Below are 21,570 nucleotides of genomic sequence, written 5' to 3' on the forward strand. Positions count from 1 at the left end.
TGGCTAGTGATTCTCTTCTGAGAACAGGAGTGAAGGTAGACAAAAATCAGGTTAAAGCCTATGTAAACTGCAAATGCCTTCTTCAACATGTTTGCTTTGACCAATGAATCCAAGATGAGAGAGGAAGGAGTTTGAAGGATTAAATCCATTGTTTGTAGCAATGTATCTCATTTCCTTTTTTATCTATTATTTATTATTTACAACAAAACATAGGCATGGATAAAAGAAATGAAACCTCAGAAGCTGATTTCATCCTCCTAGGCCTTTTCCTGGATATGAAATACATCAGCATTTTTACTGGTACTATGCTTGTTATTTATACTGTGGCTCTGATTTTGAACTTTGTCTTCATTCTTCTGCTCTGGGTGAATTCTCACCTCCACACACCCATGTACTTCCTTCTCAGCCAACTGGCTCTCATGGACTTGATGTTAATCTCTAGCACTGTACCCAAGGTGGCAATGGCTCCTTCTCAGGGAGGAAAAATATTTAACATGTGGCCTGTGGGACTCAGATATTCTTCTTCCTGACTCTAGGAATTGCTGAGTGGATCCTCATCACTCTCATGTCCTATGACTGGCGTATGGCCATCTGCAACCCTCTAAGATACATCCTAATCATGGGCCAGAAGGTCTGCCTAGAGATGGCTGCCATCTTCTGGGCTGGGGGTACCCTTTTACTGCTCACACACACAACCTATGCCATGCATTTCCCCATTTGTGGTTCCAGATAGATTTCCCATTTCCTCTGTGAAATCATGGTCATCATAAAATTGGCCTATGAGTACCTCTCTGCCTATGAGAAGGCTATGGTAGTGACAAGCATTGTGGTGCTTCTCATTCCCTTGTCTCTCATCATGTACTCTTAGGCTCTCTTCTTCTTTGCCATCTTCCACATGAAATCCCCAGAGGGAAGGGACAAAGCCCTAGCCACTTGCTCTTTCCACTTGACTGTAGTGTGCATTATTGTCCTGCTGTGGTGGTCTACATGAGGCCTAGTTTCTATCATAATCCCAAGATGGATCAGATGCTCTTTGTACTTGGTCCTGTTCTCACACCTTTGCTAAATCCTCTGATTTATAGTCTTAGGAACAAAGAAGTGGTGGAGGCCCTAAAGAAGGTGCTGTACTGATGATACTGATGTCAATTTAAAAGACAATATGTCTATCTGTAACCACTAACTTTAATTCAGCTTAATAAATGACTCATAAGTCAAGAGGTCCTAATTTTAGAGTTATTCATTCACTAAAAATGTTTAATAGTGGTCTCCTCTGTGTAACATACCATTTTAGTTATTTTTGATCTCCACTTTAGAATTGCTTTAGAATCATGGTGGGATTTCTCAGGCTCCATAATTCTAAGTTTCTCTATTTTTAATTGGCATCACCTGTACTTCCCTCCTTTGAAACATCCTTAAAATATTGAGTTTCTATCCTTAATCTATGAACTTCCACAGGTATGATGGTGGTGGGAAATTGATGACAAAACTCCACAGAAAATTGCTGGACTATTGGATCGAAGATAACACTTTTACCTCTGAGAATCATATAAGTCTAATTCAACTCCTGAAAGGAACACACCTTGACATAAATACAGAGATGCCTGAGTCCTTGATCTAAAACTGGTCATATACAAACTATTCCTGCTGCAGTACACACTTTGCATTTCCAAAAACTTTAAAGTTTTCAAGAGTTGAATTGTAACATTGCAAGAGAAAAAAGAGTAGAATAAAGATAGTCAAGATAACATATTTTGGGAGTTCCCGTCATGGTTCAGAGGTTAAAAAAATCTGACTAGGAACCATGAGGTTGCAGGTTCAATCCCTGGCCTTGCTCAGTGGATTAAGGATCCGGCATTGCTGTGAGCTGTGGTGTAGGTTGCCGACATGGTTCGGATCCCACGTTGCGGCTCTGGTGTAGGCCTGTGGCTACAGCTCCGATTCAACCCCTAGCCTGGGAACCTCAGTATGCCATGGGAGCGGCCCAAGAAATGGCAAAAAAGACAAAAAACAAAACAAAAGATTGCATATTTTGATCATAATTACAAGGCAACTGAGTATTAACAGGTAGATATAATGTTTTCCATATTAGCTTGATCAAATAGTTAATTTGAATGCCATTAACTTGTATAAATAAATAAAATAATAATAATATGATGAATCTCAATACTACAATATTTAGAGAGCCATAAAATCAATTTAAAAAAGAAAAGGAAATGAAATTTAAATAAGAATTGGCATTGGCCTAATGATTTAAAAGGTGTCTGTTTAACTCAAGTCTAGAAACAAGAACTAATTGAAAGTAAGAAATATATTGAGAATACATGGATGAAACTCCTTGATATATCGAGTGGATAAGCAAAGTAACATTTGAAACCTTAAGGTTATGAAAGTTAATAATTGAACAAAAGAGAAGTGTAATCTGCCAAATCAGATTAATGACTGAGGGTATTTGATGGTATAAAAATATCAGTCTCTTTAATGATGAATGGATGGACTATACAAAAGATCTTTTGGTAGAGAAAGACCAAATCATTGCAGTCTCTGAGCTATGACTTATAAATCAATTCTTGTATGTCAAAAATGTTTAATCCTCAGCACCCTAGTAAAGGCATTACATGATATCAAGAACAGAAATGTGTGTGCAAAGGCATTTCCCCTGCCACAACTTTAAACATGCCGCTAAACCAGTACTTATCAAAATGAAACAGTCTAAAAGGTCCAGTTCTGTATTTTGGTGGCAAAATCTTTCTGAAGACATGCTGAATCAAATAATCAAATTCTGCAGTTACCAAGATCCCATGGGATTCATATGCCCCCCAAATTTGGAAAATCACTGATTTAATCCCAATCTTCTCTATCTCCAATTCCATTATCTTTGTTCAGAATTTCATCATCTCTCCCTTTACTATTTCAATATTTTCCTTACTGGCCTCAATGTCTCAGTCTTTTCCCACTCCATAAACAATTGATGCAGTTGCCAGAAGTGGGTTTTATATTAAAATATTCCTTCTTTTTCCATATTTGTAAAGAATAATGATAATTCCTGTCCTATATTCAAACTCTTTATCATGGTAAATAATCTAACTTAAATCCAGACTTAACCTATTTTCTTCCTTTCCTTTCATATACTCATACTTCATAGAATTATCTTTTTTTTTCCTCTTCACAGTAATTCTGCTATTGAGAAAGTCCAATTTCTTGCCTAGAATGGCCTTCCCCTCTGCCCTAATCATTTATTCACAGTGTCAACACAGAGCTTGGAGCCAAACAATTTTGGGTTTAATTTTAGCTTACCAGACATGGAGCACTGTACAACATACTTATGCCTCTGTTTCCTTCTGATAACTGGAATTATCAGAACCTGTCAGGGACTTCAGGAAATTACATGTCAATACCTAGCCAGTAGCAGTTGTTAAATTTTTCTCTTTTTATTCACTTCCTGATTCAAATATAATATGCTCTACGAACATTATTCTTGGGCCCCCAGTAAGGTTAGACTCTTCTTCCCTACCTTTTCCTCTACCCTTATTCCCAGAGGTTTAAATCTCTAATTCTACATTTAAGATTGAGGTAGACCCATGGCTTCTTTGTCCTACAAGTTAATGATGGTTTCTCCACTTTCTGCTCTACCTACTCAGAATAACCCATGCCTCCAGGGCTAGAGTGTTATGCACAGTGCAAGCATGACTCATTGCTCACTGGGCCACACTGTTATCAGAACCCAAGCACCACTCAAAAGCATAATAAAGTGTATGCACTAAATTCTGCTTCAGTGTCATTAAGGATATTGACAAGGTTGAAGATCTATTTTTTAAAAAAACCAACCAATTAGGAAAGTGTTCAGAGAAATCAAAGAATTTTCAGGAAAAATAAGTATAGGGTTTTTGAATTTAAGAAAGTAAATTACTTGAACTTTCAGTTCAGGTTTTCATTTCAGTTCAGTTAGAAATCTGAACTTCTGGGTTTCTTTATTTTATTTCCTTTTTATTTATTTTTATTTTTTATTTTTTAACCATTTTTTTTTCTACTGTACAGCGTGGTGACCCAATAACACATACATGTATACATTAGTTTTTCTCACACTACCATGTTCCATCATGGATGACTAGACCTAGTTCCCAGGGCTAAAGAGCAGTATCGCATTGCTAATCCATTCCAAAGGCAACAGTCTGCATCTATTAACCACAAGCTCCCAAACCACCCACTCCATCCATCTCCCACTTAACCACACATCTATTCTCCACGTCCATGATTTTCTTTTCTGTTGGAAGATTCATATTCCAGATTAGTGATATGGATATTATATGGTATTTGTCTTTCTCTTTCCAATTCCAGATATGTGATATCATATGGTATTTGTCTTTCTCTTTATGACTTACTTCCACTCAGGATGAGAGTCTCTAGTCCATCCATGTTGCTGCAAATGACATTATTTTGTTCTTTCTTATGGCTGAGTAGTATTCCATTGTGTATACATACAACATCATCCTGATCCAAACATCTATTAATGGACATTTGGGTTATTTCCATGTCTTGGCTATTGTAAATAGTGCTGCAATGAACATATGGGTGCATGTGTATTTTTTAGGAAAGATTTGTCTGGATATATGCCCAAGAGTCGGATTGATAAGTCATATTCGAGTTCTATGTATAGAATTCTAAGGTATCTTCACAATGGTCTCCATAGTGGTTGTACCAGTTTACATTCCCACCAACAGTGAAGGAGGATTCCCTTTTCTCCACACCCTCTCTGGCATTGTGATTTGTTGACTTGTTAATGATGGCCATTCTGAATGGTGTGAGGTGGTATCTCATGGAAATTTTGATTTGAATTTCTCTAATAACCAGGGATGTTGAGCATTGTTTTGTGTGCTTATGGGCCATCTGTATATCTTCTCTAGAGAACAGTCTATTCAGGTCTTTTGCCCATTTTTCCATTGGGTTGCTGGCTTTTCTGCTGTTGAGTTGTATAAGTTGCTTATATATTTTAGAGATTAGGCCCTTGTCAGTTGCATCATTTGAAACTATTCTCTCCCATTCTGTAAGTTATCTTTTTGGTTTCCTTTGCTGTGCAAAAGCTTTTCATTTTGATTAGGTCCCATTTGTTTATTTTTGATTTTATTTATGTTGCTTTTGGAGACTGACCTGAGAAAACATGTGTAAGGTTGGTGTCAGAGAATGTTTTGCCAGGAGTTCCCATCATGGCTCAGTGGTTAATGAATCTGACTAGGAACCATGAAGTTGCGGGTTCAATCCCTGACCTTGCTCAGTGGGTTAAGGATCTGGCATTGCCGTGAGCTGTGGTGCAGATTGCAGATTTGGCTCAGATCCTGGGTTGCTGTGGTTCTGGCAGAGGCCAGCAGCTATGGCTCTGATTCGACCCCTAGCCTGGGAACCTCCATATGCCATGGGAGTGGCCCAAGAAATGGCAAAAAGACATAAGGAAAAAAAAAGAGAATGTTTTGCCTATGTTCTCTTCCAGGAGTTTCATGGTGTCTTGTCGTGTATTTAAGTCAACCATGTTGAGTTTATTTTGTGCATGGTGTGAGGGTGTGTTCTAGTTTCATTGATTTACATGTTGCTGTCCAGGTTTCCCAGCAATTCTTGCTGCAAAGACTGTCTTTTCCCCATTTTATATTCTTTCCTCCTCCGTCAAAGATCAATCGACCATAGGTGTCTGGGTTTATTTCTGCATTCTCTATTCTATTCCATTGGTCTGTATGTCTGTTTTGTTACCACTACCACACTGTCTTGATGACTGTGGCTTTGTAATACTGCTTGAAGTCTGGGAGAGTTATGCCTCCTGCTTGGTTTTTGTTCCTCAGGTTTTCTTTGGCACTTCTGGGTCTTTTGTGGTTCCATGTAAATTTTTGGATTGTTTGTTCTAGTTCTGTGAAAAATGTTCCAGGTAATTTGATGGGGATTGCACTGAATCTGTAGATTGCTTTGGGTAGGATGGCCATTTTTACAATATTAATTTTTGCAACCCAGGAGCATGGAATATATTTCTATTTCTTTACATCTTCTTTAATTTCCTTGATTAATGTTTTATAGTTCTCAGCATATAAGAATTTCACCTCCTTGGTCAAGTACATTCCCAGGTATTTGGTTTTTTGGGGTGCAGTTTTAAAAGGTATTGTATTTTTGCATTGTATTTTTGTATTCCTTTTCTAATATTTCATTGTTAGTATACAGAAATGCGACTGATGTCCAAAGGTTAATCTTATATCCTGCTATTTTGATGAACTTGATCAGTTCACGTTGTTTTGGGGTTGAGTCCTTAGGGTGTTCTCTATATATAGTATCATGTCATCTGCATACAGTGACAGTTTTACCTCTTCTATTCCTATTTGGAAGCCTTTTATTTCTTTTGTTTGTCTGATTGCTGTGGATAGGACTTCCAATACTATGTTCAGTAACAGTGGTGAGAGTGACCATCCTTGTCTTGTTCCAGATTTTACTGGGAAGGCTGTCAGCTTTTATCCATTGAATCTCAAATTGACAAATTAACCCACCACATAAATGAATTAGAGAAAGAAGAACAAACAAAACCTAACATCAGCAGAAGGAAGGAAATCATAAATATTAAAACAGAAATCAATAAACTAGAGATTAAAAAAACAATAGAAAAAATCAATAAAACCAAGAGCTCATTCTTTGAAAAGGTATAAAAAAATTGACAAACATCTGGCTTATTCACCTAGAGGAGGATGGAAAAAACTGAAATAAAATCAGAAATGAAAAAGAAGTCACAATGGATACAACAGTAATCTTTTCCTCCATTTTTATAAATGAAATGAAATTTGGTAGTTTTTCTTTGCTATGTGAGCATACAAAAATTAACCTATTTACAGAGGAGGTATTGATGTGAATGACCTAAAGAGTAGCAGAAAATATATTCAACAATTAAGGATATAAAGAAGGAGCCACAATGATATTAGTAGGAGGGACAGAGATGCAGTATAGTCAGGATCTATACTTACAGGATATATACTCAAAAAGAGGAGTATAATGTAAACTGTATAAGTTCCGTACAAGAATGAGGAGTTCCTGTCATGGCTCAGTGGTTAACAAAATCGACCAGGAACCATGAGGTTGTGGGTTCAATCCCTGGCCTTGCTCAGCAGGTTAGGGATCTGGCATTTCTGTGAGCTATAGTGTAGGTCACAGACAAGGCTTGGATCCAGCATTGCTGTGGCTGTGGTGGAGGCCAGCAGCTACAGCTCCAATTAAACCCCTAGTCTGGGAAACTCCATATGCCACAGGAGTGGCCCTAGAAAAGGCAAAAAGACAAAAAAGAAAGAAGTTCTCTACAAGAATGAGAAGTCTCAGTCCTCCTGCTCTGGCAAAGTAGTTAAGAATCTGAATGCAGTGACTCTGTTCACTGCAAAGAAATGCATTTAATCTCTTGACAAGTGCATTGGTATAGCTTCAGCTTAGATCACAGTGTAGCTCTGATTCAATGTTAACCCAACAAGGATCTCATTCATATTTTATGGACAAATCAAAAGATTTTCAGGCACAAAAAGATAAGAGAATTCAGTGCTAACAAATCAGATTTAAAATAATTGTTAAAGGAACTTCTGGAAGCAAGCAAGATGGAGGAAGAGTAAGAGGACGTGCTCACCCCATCTACCACAAACACATCAAAAAACCACATCTACATGTAAAATACTCACACAGAACATCAACTGAATGCTGTCAGAAGAACTTAAACCTCCAAAAAGGGCAAGAAACTCGACATAACTGGGTAGTACAACAGAAAAAAAAGAGAGAGAAAAGGAATCAGGACAGGACAAGCATTCCTGAGAGGAAGCTGTGAAGGAGAGAGGGAATCCACACCCTGGGAAGCCACCTAACTGATAGAAAGATCAGCAGAGTTGGAGGGATCTCCAAGATGCTGAGAAACAGGCAGCAGCAGGTATGAGAACCTAAAAGCAGAGTGAGAGACACTCAGATCGTCTTAACCACTGGCACAGACACCACAGCCTGAGACACTCGGGTGGGGTCTGGGCACTGACACTTAGGTACCAAGGTCAGTCCCTGGGAGTGGGGTGGGATTGGTGGTGTAGAGACAGCCTAAGGGACTTGGGGGCAGTGCACTGCTGGCAGGGGGGTTGGTATGTTAACAGCTGGGGAATTTAAAGCCACAGCAGAGAGAACCCTGGAGAAGGTCTGAACCCACAGGAGAGACATGGCACCATTTTTATGAAGGGCAGAAGAGGAGGGGCAGGCCACCATAGAAAACTCCTTGTGCCCCCAGCATGTGCACTTGCCTGCTGGCTCAAAGGGAGGGGAGCATTCCCAGTGCAACCCCCCATCACAGCTGAAAGCCACTTGCCATCTGCTGTGGACCAACACCCTGACCATGGGAAGCCACTCACTGGACCACTGCACTCCATGCACATATGCCTGCCTGTAGGAAGCCACCTACTGGTCCGTGGGTTCAGGGAACCCCCGTCTGCCCACAGGAGGCCAACTCCAGCCTACCCTGGACTGTGCCAAACTACAGTTTGGTTTCCACAAATTCACAGAAAAATAAAAACATGAGCAAGATAAAGAAGCTCCAAGTTAAAGAAACATGAGAATTCACCTAAAGCAATCAATAAAGAAACAGACCTCTGCAGTCTGACAGACTTTGAGTTCTAAAGTCAGATAGAGAAAATACAGAAAGAATTAAGAGAAGATATGAATGGTAATGCAGATTCCCTCAAAAAGGAACTAGAAAACATAAGGAGGAGCCAAGAAAAACTAGAAAGTTCATTTGAAGAGATACAAACTGAGCTAAAGGCAATAAAGACCATAATGAATAATTCAGAGGAACGAATTAGTGACTTGGACGATGGAATAATGGAAATCACCCAATCAGGACAGCAGACAGAAAACCGAGTGAAAAAAACATGAAAGCAGTATAAGAGACATATGGGATAATATAAAGCAGGCCAATCTACACATAATATGAATTCTAGAAGGAGAAGAAAAAGAAAAGTGGATTAAAAACATATCTGAAGAAATTATGGCTGAAAACTTTAAAAATCTCAAGGAAACAGATATCAAGATATAGGAAGCACAGAGAGACCCAAACAAGTTGAATCAAAACAAGTCCACATCAAGACATATTATAATACAGTGGCAAAAGTTAAAGATTAAGAGAGGATTCTAAAGGCAGCAAGAGAAAATCAAAGTGTTAATTAAAGGGAAGTCCTATAAGGCTATCAGCTGATTTCTATTCAGAAACACCACAGGCCAGAAGAGAGTGGCAAGATATATTCAAAGTTCTAAAAGAGAAAAATTTGAAGCCTTGAATACTCTACCCAGCAAGAATATCATTTTAAAATAGAAGAGGAGTTCCCGTCGTGGCTCAGTGGTTAACGAATCCAACTAGGAACCACGAGGTTGAGAGTTCAATCCCTGGCCTTGCTCAGTGGGTTAAGGATCTGGCATTGCCATGAGCTGTGGTGTAGGTCACAGACACAGCTCAGATCCTGAGTTGTTGTGGCTCTGGGGTAGGCTGGCAGCTACAGCTCTGATTAGATCCCTGGCCTGGGAATCTCCATATGCCTTGGGAGCAGCCTTAGAAAAGGCAAAAATAATAAAATAAAATAAAATATAAAATAAAAGAAAAGAAAAGAAGAAATAAAGAATTTGTCCAAGAAACAAAAGCTAAAAGAGCACAGAAATACTAAACCCATTCTAAAAGAAATAGTGAAAGAGCTTCTTAGGTAAAAAAGAAGTAAAATGAAATAGGATGGAAGAAATCACAATTGGAAAGCACTCACTTAAACAAGGCAGTATACAGACCTAAAAGGTGGGGAAAAAAACCTACTGTAAAAGTGACAGTAAACATAAGTAACAGCAAAAAGGTAAACATGAAGATGTTAAAAAAGGAATTCAAAACCATAGGATGTGGTCAAGGAAAGTAAGAAAATCTAAAAATTAAGATGCAGTAAATAGATATTTATAAATATTTACCATAAATGTCAATAGATTTAATGCCCAATCAAAAGACACAGAGTGGCAGAAACATTTCTAATTTCTAATTTTTCTTGGCTCCTCCTTATATATTCTAGTTCCTTTCTAAAGTAATCTGCATTACTGTTAATATCCACTCTTAATTCCTTCATATTCACCATTAATTCCTACAGTATTTTCACTATATCCCTTTTGAAAAGAGAGGAAAGCAGGAGTTAATACTCAAATCAACCAAAATAGAATTTAAAATGAAAACTATAAAGACAGACAAAGAATGACACAATTTAATCATGAAAGTATTCATTCAAGAAGAGGATATTACAATCATAAATATATATGCCCCTTATAGGACTGCCCAGATACATATGACAAATACTAATAGGCATAAAAGGAGAAATTGGTGGGAATACAATAACAGTAGAAGAAATTAACACCCCACTCACATCAATGGATGGATCCTCTAGAAAGAAAATCAGTAAGGCCACAGAGATCATAAGCGGCACAATAGAAAATTTAGCCTTAATCGACATTTTCAGGACATTATATCCAAAAAAATCAGAATACACATTCTTCTAGAGTGCACATGGAACATTCTCAAGGATTGACCACATACTGGGGCACAAAACCAACCTCAACAAATTTAAGAGTATAGAAATTATTTCAAGTATCTTCTCCGATCATGATGGCATGAAAGTATAAATCAACCACAGGAAAAGAAATAAGAAAAAGCTGGCTCCATGGAAACTAAACAACATGCTACTAAGAAACAAATGGGTCAATGAGGAAAACAAGAAGGAAATTAAAAAAATTTGAGACTAATGATAATGAAGACACAACCACGCAAAATCCATGGGATGCAGCAAAAACAGTGCTTAGAGGGAAATTCATCATGATACAGGCCTTCCCCAAAAAAGATCTCAAATTGACAACTTAACCCACAAGCTAAGTGAATTAGAAAAAGAAGAGCAAATATTAAAAAAAAAGAAAAAGAAGAACAAACAAAACCTAAAGACAGCAGAAGAAAGGAAATCATAAAAATCAGAGAGGAAATCAATAAAGTAGAGATTAAGAAAACAATAGAGAAAAAATCAAGGAAACCAAGATATTATTCTTTGAAAAGGTAAAAATAATGGACCAACCTCTGGCCAAGCTCACCAGGAAGAGGAGAGAAAAAGCACAAACAAACAAAATAAGAAATAAAAAGGAGAAATCTCAATGGATGCTGCAGAAATACAAAAGAAAAAAAAACTAGAGAATACTATGAACAACTATATGCCAACAAATTTGATAACCTAGAAGAAATGGACAAATTTCTAGAGAAATACAGCCCACCAAAACAGAGTCAAGAAGAAACAGATCAACTGAAAACACCAATCACTAGAAATGAAATTGAATATGTCATAAAAACACTCCCTATAAACAAAAGTCCAGGACAAGATGGCTTCAAAGGCAAACTCTACCAAAAACAGAGGGAAGAACTTATACCCATCCTCCTTAAACTTTTCCAAAAGGTTGAAGAAGGAACACTGCCAAAGACATTTTATGATGCCACCATCACCCTAATACCAAAACCAGACATATACTACCAAAAAAGAAAATTATAGGCCAATTGACCTTTCATGAGTATAGACACAAAACTTCTTAACACAATTTTAGCCAAAAAAATCCAACAACGTAGAAAAAAGATCATTCACCATGACCAAGTGGGATTCATTCCAGGTTCATAAGGATGGTTCAACATATGCAAATCAATCAATGCCATATACTACATTAACAAAAGAAAAGTCAAAAACCACATGATCATTTCAATAGATGCATAAAAAGCATTTAATAAAGTCCACATCCATTCAAGATAAAAACTCTTACTGAAGTGGATATAGAGGGAATATACCTTAGCATAATAAAAGCCATTTATGACAAACACACAGCAAATATAATATTCAATGGAGAAAAGTTGAAATCCTTACTGCTAAAATCTGGAACAAGACAGGAATGCCCACTCTCATTTGCTTTTATTCAAAATAACATTGGAAGTCCTAGCCACAGAAATAAGAAAAATAAAAGAAATAAAATGTATCCAAAGTGGAAGAGAAAAGGTAAAATTGTCACATTATGCAGATAACATGATACTATATATAGAAAACCCTAAGACTTCACACAAAAACTACCCAAACTGAACAACAAATTCAGCAAAGTACCAGGATACATGACAAACATTCAAATCAGTCGCATTTCTGTATACTAACAATGAAATATTAGAAAAGGAAGATAAAAATACAATACCTTCTAAAATCACACCCCACAAAATCAAATACCTGGGAATACACCAGACCAAGGAGGCGAAAGACTTACATGCTGAGAACTATAAAGCATTCATCAAGGAAATTAAAGAGGATTTGAAGAAATGAAAGGTACTCCATCCTTATGGGTTGGAAAAGAATAATATCACAAAAATGGCCATACTACCCTAAGGAATCTACAGATTCAATACAATCCCTACCAAATTACCCAGGACATTTTTCACAGAACTACAACAAACAACCCAAAAATTTTTACGAGGCCACAAACCATCCAGTATTGCTCAAGCAATACTGTGAAACAAAAACCAAGCAGGAGGCATAACTCTTCCAGACTTCAGGCAATATTACAAAGCCACAGTCATCAAGACAGTGTGGTACTGGTACCAAATGGACAAAGAGACCAATGGAACAGAATAGAGAATGCAGAAATAAACCCAGACACCTATGGTCAATTGATCTTCGACAAAGGAGGCAAGAACATAAAATGGGAAAAAGACAGCCTTTTCAACAAGAATTGCTGGGAAATCTGGACAGTTGCATGTAAATCAATGAAACTAGAACACACCCTCACACCATGCACAAAAATAAACTCAAAATGGTTGAAAGACTTAAATGTAAGATAAAACACCATCAAACTCCTGGAAGGGAACATAGGCAAAACATTCTCTGACATCAACCTTACACATGTTTTCTCAGGTCAGTCTCCCAAGGCAACAGAATTAAAAGCAAAAATAAACAAATGGGACCTAATCAAAATGACAAGATTTTGCACAGCAGAAGAAACCTTAAGAAAAAAAAAAAAGACAAACTATGGAATGGGATAAAATAGTTTCTAATGATGCAACTGTCAAGGGTTTCATCTCTAAAATATACAGACAACTTATACAACCCAAGAGCAAAAAGCCAACAACACAATGGAAAAATGGGCAAAAGACCTAAATAGACATTTCTCCTAAGAAGATATTCAGATGGCCAACAAGCACATGAAAAAATGCCCAACATCACTGATTATTAGAGAAATGAAAATCAAAACTACCATGAGGTACCACCTCACACCTATCAGAACGGTAGTCCACATTAATAAGTCCAAAAATAACAAATGCTGGTGAGGATGTACATTGTTGGTAGGAATGTGAATTGGTATAACCACTATAGAAGACAGTATGGAGGTACCTCAGAAAACAAAATATAGATCTAACATGTGACTTAGCAATCCCTCTCTTGGGCATACATCCAGAAAAAACTTTCCTTGAAATAGACACATGCACCTGTATATTCATTGAAACTCTATTTACAATAGCCAAGATATGGAAAAAACCCAAATGTCCATCAACAGATGAATGGATTAAGATATATACACAAAGGAATACTACTCTGCTATAAAAAAGAACAAAATAATGCCATGTGTAGCAACATGGATGGAACTAGAGATTCTCATACTAAGTGAAGTCAGAATGAGAAAAACAAATACCATATGATATCACTTATATCTGGAATCTAATATAAAACACAAATGAACCTCTCCACAGAAAACAAACTCATGGACTTGAAGAACAGACTTGTGGTTGCCAAGGGGATAGAGTGGGATGGACTGGGCATCTGGGGTCCAGTAGGTGCCACCTATTGCTTTTGGAATGGATAAGCAATGAGATTCTGCTATATAGCACTAATAACTATATCTAATTACTTTTGATGGATCAATACAGTAGATAATGTGAGAAAAAGATGTATATATATATTTTATATATGTGTGCGTGTGTGTAACTGGGTCACTTTGCTGTATAGTAGAAAATTGACAGAACACTGTAAACCAACAATAATGGAAAAAATAAAAATCATTAAAAATATAAAAAAGAAATATAAAAACTAAATATAGAACCATCATATGATCCAGCAAATCCACTCTTGGGCATATATCTGGACAAAACCTTCATTGAAAAAATACATGCGCCCCTATGTTCATTGCAGCACTATTCACAATAGTGAAGACATGGAAATAACCCAAATGTCCATAGACAGATGAATGGATTAAAAAGATGTAATACATATATACAATGGAATACTACTCAGCCATAAAAAATAATTCCCTTTTCAGCAACATGGATGGACCTAGAAATTCTCATAGTAAGTGAAGTATGTCAAAAAGGTAAAGATAAATACCATATGATATCACTTATATGTGTAATCTAAATGTGGCACAAATTTTCCTATTTACAAAACAGAAAGAGATCATAGACATGGAGGGCAGATATGTGTTTGCCAGGGGGGAAGGGGAAAAAGGTAATGGACGAGGTGTTTTGGGTTGGTAAACGCAAACTATTAAACTATTACCTTTAGACTGGATAAGTAATGGGGTCCTGTACAGCAGAGGGACCTTTATACTGTCTTCTGGGTTAGAAAATGATGGAAGGCAGTATTTTTTTTAAAAAAGGATGTATTTATATATGGATATATGGCTGGGTCACTTCTCTGTATAGCAGAAATTGGAGGAACATTATAAATCAACTATATTTTAACAAAAAAAATTTAAAAGATAATCATCACACCACAAGAGAAGAGGAAAAAAAAGGAAGAAAAAAGCCCTAAAATAACAAACCCAAAACAATTAAGAAAACAATAAGTATATACATCTCTATAATTTCATTCAATTTAAATGTATTTAGTCTTCCAAAGAACATAGAGCTGACAGATATAAAACCAAGACCCATATATATTTTGCCTACAAGAAACCCATTTCAGGTCTAGAGACAAATACAGACTGAAAGTAAAGGGATGGAAGAAGGTATTACATACAAATGTAAATTAAAATAAAGATGGAATAACAATACTCATATGTGCCAAAATAGACATTAAATAAATATGGTCACAAGAGACAAAAAAGATGCTACATAATGATCAAGGGATCAATCCAAGAAGAAGATATAACAATTGTAAATATATATCCACTCAAAATAGGAGCATATCAATATATAAGGCAACTGCTAACATCCATAAAAGGAGAAATCAACTGTAACACAAAAATGATGGAGTACTTTAAAACCCCACCTACCTCAATGGAAATATCATCCAGACAGAAAACACAGGCCTTAGATAGACTTAACTTATATTTAATACCAGATAGGCTTAATTTATATTTATAGAATATTCCACCTAAAAGCAGCAAAATATACATTCTTCTCAAGTGCACATGGAACATTCTCCAGGATAGATCACACCTTGGGCCACAAATCAAGCCTTAGAAAATTTAAGAAAAATGAAATTATATCTAGCATCTTTTCTAAACACATTGTGAGACTAGAAAATAACAGAAATAAAAAACAAAACATAAAGAACACAAACACTTAGAGGCTGAACAATAGCTATTAAATAACCGATGGAAAACTGAGAGAATGAAAGAAAGGATCAAAAATACCTAGAGACAAGTGACAATGAAAGCATGACAATTCAAAATCTATGGAACATGCCAAAAACACTCTAAGATGGAATTTGATAGCATTACAGTCTTATCTCAGAAAATAAGAAAAATCTCATATAAACAGCTAGCCTTACATGTTAAGCAACCAGAGAAATAACAACAAACAAAACCCAAAGTTAGGAGAAGAAAGAAATCATAAATATTGGATCAGAAATAAATTAAATAGAGGCAAAGAAAATAATAGAGAATATTAATGAAACCAAAAGTGGTTCTTCCAAAAGATCAACAAAATCGATAAATGTTTAGCCGATTCACCAAGTTAAAAAAAAGGGGGGAAGCCCTCAAATCAATATGATTAGAAATGAAAAAGTATAAGTTACAACGAGTATCACAGAAATACAAAAGACCATAAGAGATGACTACAAGCATCTATATGACAATAAAATGGACAACCCAGAAGAAATGCATAAATTCTTAGAAAGGTACAACATTCCAAGACTGAACCAGGAAGAAATCAGAAAATACGAATGGCTCAAAGTACTTAAATTGAAAATGTGACTTAAAAAATTTCAATAACAATAAATCCAAAATCAGATGGCTTCACAGGTGAATTCTATAAAAAATTTAGAGAAATTAACACCAATTCTATTGGAACTCTTCCAAAAATTTCAGGCAATGGAAGACCCCAAAGCTCATTTTCTCAGGCCGCAATCACACTGATACTAAAACTAAAGATACCACAAAAAAAGAGAAAATTACAGACCATTATCAATGATGAACATAGATGCAAAAATCCTCAACAAAATATTAGCAAAACAAATATAATATATTTAAAGGATCACAAACCATGGTCAGGTGGGATTTACCCCAGGGATACAGGGTTCTTCAATATCTGCAAATCAGTCAATGTGATACACCACAGCAACAAAGTATAAAAACCGTATGATTATCTCAATAGATAAAGAAAAAGCTTTTGACAAACTGTAACACTCATTTCTGGTAAAAACAATCCACAAAGTGGGCATAGAGGGAATCTACCTCAATGTAATAAAATCTATATATGACATAGATTTTATTACATCATCCAACAATGGAGAAAACATTATTAGCCAACATCATTCTCAATGGAGAAAAACCAAAAGAATTTTGGCTAAGCTCTAGACTATCCACTCTCACCACTGTAATTCAGTATAGTTTCAGAAGTCCTAGACAGGGAAATTAGAGAAGAAAAAGAAAAAAAAAAGGAATACAAATTGGAAAGGAAGAAGTAAATCTATCATTCTTTGCCGATGACATAATACTACTATATATAAAAATTCCTAAAGACGCTACCAAAACTGTTAAAGCTCATCAAAGAATTTGGTGAAGTTGTAGAATACAAAATTAAAACACAGAAATCAACTGAATTTGTATATGCTAACAATGAACAAAGAGAAGGAGAAATTAGGGAAACAATCCCAATTACCACCACATCAAAAAAATAAATAAAATGCCTCAGAATAAACCTTCATGAAGAAGCAAAAGACCTGTACTCTGAAAACTATAAGATGCTGATGAGGAGTTCCCATCATGGCTCAGCAGAAACAAATCTGACTAGTATCCATGAGGACACAGATTTGATCCCTGGCCTCACTCAGTAGGTTAAGGATCCAGCATTGCCATGAGCTGTAGTGTAGGTCACAGATGTGGCTCAGCTCTGGCATCATTGTGGCTGTGGTGTAGGCCAGTGGCCACAGCTCCAATAAGACCCTAGCCTGGGAACCTCCATATGCCTTGAGTGAAGCCCTAAAAAAAAGACTCAAAAAAAAAAGATGCTGGGAAATTCCCTTTGTGGTTCAGTGGTTAACGAACCCAGCTAGCATCCATGAGGATACGGGTTTCATCCCTGGCCTTGCTCACTGGGTTAAGGATCTGGTGTTGCCATGAGCTGTGGTGTAGGTCACAGATGCAGCTCAGATCCTGTGTGGCTGTGGCTGTGGCTGTGGCTGTGGCCAGCAGCCACAGTTCTGATTTGACCCCTATCCTGAGAACCTCCATATGCCATGGGTGTGGCCCTAAAAAGACAAAAGACAAAAACAACAAAAAAAGATGCTGATGAAAGAAATAAAAAAAAGACACAAATAAATGGAATGATATACCATGCCTTGGATTGGATGAATCAATGCTGTCATAATGATTATATTACCCAAGGCAGTCTACATATTCAGTGCAATCCCAATCAGGCTATCAATCACAGAACTAGAACAGAATTTTTTTCAAATTTGTATGTAAAAACAAATTACTCTGAATATCCAAAGCAATATATAAAAAGAAAAACAGAGATTGAGGAATTAGCCTTCCTGACCTCAGATTATACTACAAAGCTACATTCATCAAAGCATTATGGTACTGGCATAGAAACAGAAATATAGATCAGTGAAACAGGAGAGAAAGACCATAGATAAACCCATTCACCTATGGTCAACTAATCTATGAAGAAGGAGGCAAGAATATACACTGTATACACTGGGAAAAGATAGTCGTTTCAATAAGTAATGCTGGCAAAACTGGGCAGATACATGTTAAACAATGAAATTGGAACATTCTATTATACTGTGCACAAAATAAACTCAAAATGGATTAAAGACCTAAATGTAAGGCCAGATAATATTAAACTCTAGAGAAAAATATAGGCAGAACACCCTGACCTAAATCACAGCAATATCTTGTTTGATCCTCCTTCTAGAGTTAATAAAATTAAAACAAAAAAATAGGACTTAATTCTTAATTAAACTTAAAATTTTCTGCATAGAGAAGGAAACAAGAGCAAAAATGAAAAGACACAGAAATAGATAAAAATTTTTTTTTTGGTCTTTAGTGTTGCACCTGCTGCACATGGAGGGTCCCAGGCTAGGAGTTTAATCAGAGCTGCAGCCACCAGCCTACACCAGAGCCACAGCAACACAGGATACAAGCCACATCTGTGACCTACCCCACAGCTCATGGCAGTGCAAGATCCTTAACCCACTGAGCAAGGCCAGGGAGCAAATCTACATCCTCATGGCTGCTAATTAGGTTCATTAACCACTGAGCCATGATTGAAACTCTGAGAAAATATTTTTTAAATGAAGAAACTGACAAGGGATAAATCTCTAAAATATACAAACATCACATGCAGTTATATATTTTAAAAAATACCAAGCAAAAAAAATGATCAGAAGTCCTAAAGAGATATTTCCCCAAAGAAGACATACAGATGGCCAAAAAACCCATGAAAAGCTTCTCAACATCACTAATTTTTAGAAAAAGGCAAATCATAACTGCAATGAGGTACCACCTTGAGCAAATCAGAATGACCATCATCAAAAAGTCTACAGACAATAAATGCTGGAGAAGATGTGAAGAAAAGGGAACCATCCTACACTACTGATGGGAATGTAAATTGGTGCAACCACTACAGAGAACAACATAGAGGTTCCTTAAAAAACTAAATATAGAATTACCATATGACTCAGAAATCCCACTCCTTGGCATACACCCAGAGAAAACCATAATTCAAAAAGATAAATGCACCCCAATGTTCATTGTAGCACTATACAATAGCCAAGACATGGAAACAACCTAAATGTCCATCAACAGAAGAATAGATAAAGAATATATGGCGGCAATGAGATATTGTCTCACTTCTTTTATTAGAACCACCATCACCAGAAAGGCAAAAGGCAAGAGATAGGAAATGCTGGAGTGGATGTGCAGGAAAGGGAAGTCTATGCGCTATTGGTGGGAATGTAAATTGGTTCAGCCACTATGGAAAACAGTTTAGGGGTTCCTCAAAAAATGAAAAAGAGACTGCCAAATGATCCTTCAATTTCAATTCTGGGGCTACTTCCAATGGAAACAAAAACATTAACTTGAAAAGATATCTGCCTCTTATGTTCATACTAGCAGCATTTATAAAACCAAGACATGGAAATAATCTGTGTTGGAGTTCCTGTCATGGCACAGCAGAAACAAATCTGACTAGGAACCATGAGGTTGTGGGTTTGATCCCTGGCCTTGCTCAGTGGGTTAAGGATCTGGCATTGCTGTGGCTGTGGCATAAGCCAGCAGCTACAGCTCAGATTAGACCCTTAGCCTGGGAACCTCCACATGCTGCAGGTGTGGCCCTAAAAAGACAACAGACAAAAAAATAAAAGAAAATAAATAATCTGTGCCCATTGATGGATGAATGGATATAGAAATCATGGTATAAATATTTAATATTATCCCTAAAAATTATGAAATCCTACCACTTGAAATAACACAGATGGACCATGAAGACATTATTTTCATTGAAATAAGTCAGAAAGCCAAATACTATATGATCTCACTTATATTTAGAAGCTAAAAAAATAAAAATAAAAACAAAACCTCAAACTCATAGAAAAAGAGATTGGACACATTATTGGAAGGAGGGGAAGGGGAACTGGAAGAAGGTGATCAAAATGTACAAATTTCTGGAGTTCCCATCATGGTGCAGTGGTTAACGAATCCGACTAGGAACCATGAGGTTGCAGGTTCAATCCCTGGCCTTACTCAGTGGGTTAAGGATCCGGTGTTGCCGTGAGTTGTGGTGTGGGTTGCAGACGCGGCTCGGATCCTGCTTTGCTGTGGCTCTGGTGTAGGCTGGTGGCTACAGCTCCGATTAGACCACTAGCCTGGGAACCTCCATGTGCCCTGGGAGTGGCTCAAAAAAAGGCAAAAAAAAAAAAAAAGTACAAATTTCCAGTTATAAGTACAAGGGATATAATATAAAACATGATACAGCTAACAGTTCTGTATACTGTATAAGAATATTGTTAAGGGAGTAAATCTAAAGAGTTCTCATCATGAGAAGAAAATTTATTTTCTTCCTTTATAGTGTATTTGTATAAGATGATGGATGTTAGCTGAACCTATTACAATAATGATTTTACAATATATAAATCAAACCATCAAGCGATAGGTTTTAAATTTATACAGAAATGTACATCAATTATTTCTCAGTAAAATAATAAAAAAGGATGAGGTAAATATGTACAATGGACTAAGACTTCTGAGTAATAGTCCATTGTACATATTTACCTCATCCTTTTTTATTTTTTCTTATTTTACTGAGAAATAAGAAGAATGCCATCTCTAGGGACGTGGATGAACCTAGTGATTATCATAGTAAGTGGAGTCAGACACAGAAAGAAAATATTATATGACATCACCATATGTGGAATCCAATTAAAAATGATACAAAAGAACTTATTTTTTGTTTGTTTGGTTGGTTGTTTATTTTGTCTTTTGTCCTTTTAGGGCTGTACCCCTAGCATATGGAGTATCCCAGGCTAGGGATCTAGTCAGAGCTGTAGCTGCTGGCATATGCCATAGCCAGCAACACCAGATACAAGCCACATCTGCAACCTACACCACAACTCACAGCAACCCACTGAGTGAGGCCAGGGATTGAACCTATAATCTCATGGTTCCTAGTTGGACTCGCTTCTGCTGTGCTACGATGGGAGCCCCCAAAAGAACTTATTTGTAAAACAGAAAAAACTCCCAAATTTCAAGATCAAACTTAGAGTTACCAAAAGTTTTCTTTGGAGGGAGGGATAAATTGGGAGAATGGGGTTAATACATTCACATTAATATATATAAAATAGATAAGTAACAAGGGCCTACTCTATAGCACAGGGAGGTCTACTCAATATCCTGTAATAATCTATATGGGAAAAAAGAATAGATATATGTATATATATACATATATGTATATGTATGATTGACTCATTTTGCTATAAACCTGAGCTTATACAACATTGTTAACCAACTATATAAAATTAAACATTTTTTAAAAAGAAGTGATACACAAAACAATTAGATATAAAATATAATATC

The 21,570-nt window shown here is 36.5% G+C and overlaps 1 pseudogene; it reads left to right on the forward strand.

Annotated features, from left to right (window-relative positions):
• Nucleotides 1-215: 215 nt before the first annotated feature.
• Nucleotides 216-1,131, forward strand: LOC110259577 (olfactory receptor 2T11-like; annotated as a pseudogene).
• The last annotated feature ends 20,439 nt before the right edge of the window (nucleotides 1,132-21,570 follow it).

This window comes from Sus scrofa, chromosome 2 (assembly GCF_054392235.1).
Source record: "Sus scrofa isolate SSC_HxYL_T2T_F1_AM1 chromosome 2, Sscrofa_HxYL_maternal_Yorkshire_Landrace_v2.0, whole genome shotgun sequence".
Lineage (NCBI taxonomy): Eukaryota > Metazoa > Chordata > Mammalia > Artiodactyla > Suidae > Sus > Sus scrofa.